Source organism: Palaemon carinicauda, chromosome 25 (assembly GCF_036898095.1).
Source record: "Palaemon carinicauda isolate YSFRI2023 chromosome 25, ASM3689809v2, whole genome shotgun sequence".
Taxonomy (NCBI): domain Eukaryota; kingdom Metazoa; phylum Arthropoda; class Malacostraca; order Decapoda; family Palaemonidae; genus Palaemon; species Palaemon carinicauda.
The window spans coordinates 28,645,216-28,647,317 of NC_090749.1; positions in this window are offsets into that span (position 1 = coordinate 28,645,216).

Consider the following 2,102-nt stretch of genomic DNA (forward strand, 5'->3'; position numbering starts at 1 on the left):
AGTTGATCTCCTTGAAACTATTGATGATCAGGAGGAAGCAGAAGATAATTGCGAAGACGAAGAAACAGATTCATTTGACTTCGACAGCGATGAAAGCGATGACGATTGAAGCTTGTGATGACAGGGAACATTTAGATGATTTCCAGAAGCATCTATATCTTAATTTTTTTTTCTTCTTAATGTGCAAATGACACTTGTGATGAAAAAACGACTGGTCTTATGATGTTCTTTCACCCTTAAAATACGAGTACAGGCAACACGTTCTTCATGATTGCTATAACATTTGCAAAGATATGGTAAAAATAGGTTTTTCAGTAATGGCGGCACTAATTTGCATATTTTACATGTCAGGAACACATGTGGTCACTATGAGACTGGTCTTATATTGATGCTAGACCCTCAAAACCTGGGTCTAGACACCTTATTTTTGCAGTTATCTGTTGTATTGGCGGAGTTATAGCGATTTTAGTATTTTCATGTAATGGCGGCTTAATTTGCATAAAAAAGGCACGTGGGACAATATTTCAAATTTTTAACATAGCAAACCGTTTTCTACACATTTTTCCCCATAGGAAGACACCAATTAGAAATTGATTTCCGGGGGGTGCACGCAGACCCCCTCTACCAACTGTACTATTTGTATTGTTGAATCAAACGTCTCTTACTGTTACCGTTCATTATTATTATTATTATCGTTGTTCTTCTGTTTCTGTATTTATTCATTCATGTTTTAGCTGCTGTTGTTGTTGTTGATGATGATATTCCCATCAACTTCTTTGGATGACATCTTTTAGCATTCGCTCATATTTACCAATAAAAGCTATGACTAAAAAATTCCCAATCTTTTGGAATGTCGGAATATTCCGTCAACATCATAATTGCTTGTGACTGGATCCCAACATCCAAAGTTCTGATAATAAAACCAACATGAACTTTCAAGGCAAATGTTATTTTCAATTCAATAGCAAACGATCCTAATGTTTGTTCTTTGCAGTAAATGATTCCGCTAGTAATTAAATCTGTAGGATTTATGATGTCACTTTTATGTTATGCGGAAGAGGATTTTGTATAATTAGATTCCATGATTCAAAACACTAATGAATTCCTGTTTATTTCAAACGAACAATGTAGTAAATACTGTATTTGGAAGCAACATTGACCTCATCTGGATGGTTAACGAAGACTGATAACTAGTTCTTCTTCTTCTTCTTCTTCTTCTTCTTCTTTGAATCAAATGCATCCAACTGCTTATGAAGACAGTGTAGCCTTCTTTTGATTGAGGAAAGAATGGCCGAGAAATGACCCCCCCCCCCCCCAAGGGAAATACGGGAGGACTATGGGAAGTATTCCAGATTCCAGAGATCATAATATCTGTTACATAGATTGGTTAAATAATAGCCTGAAACTGAGTGTTCCTGATTGGCTACTTTAATTAGTCCACATGAATATATTATGTGCAATAGAAATAGAGATTACATAATTACACACATTAATATTGTTTTTCTTTTTATGTAATGTTGTTGATTAATGTTTTTATATCAAATTATGCATATAAAAATGGTTAATTGATATACCAGGTCTTGCCAACCCCCTTTTACTTAAAAAAAGGGGGTAAAAGGGTTAACATTTGGAGAAAATTGGGTTCAAACATTATATGTCAGAAATATGATATATGCATGAATCAAAATGACCTATGATATTGAGGAAATATTCAGAAACATTATTATCAGCTTATCAGATATTATCTTATTGTCGCTCCAATGAATGTTCAGTTGCCAAAAAGGATGTTGTTTTACTTATCCGTATGTCATTAATGATGTCATTACCGTTGCAATTAATAATATGATAATCATACTCCACGGAGGATAAGATTAGATGAAAGTGCTTTTTTATTAACCTATACAAATCTCTAATAATAATAATCAATGTTAAGAGTTAATCAAATGTCAGATATGAAAACAGAAGGCCTCGCCTGTAAAAATTCATTTAATGTTTTATTATTTCCTCCCTCTTTTATCATATCTTATTAGTTGTTATTATAATTTCTGATCTGAAATAACATCACTTTGATGTTGAATAATACTTTAAAAATCCTCATCTTT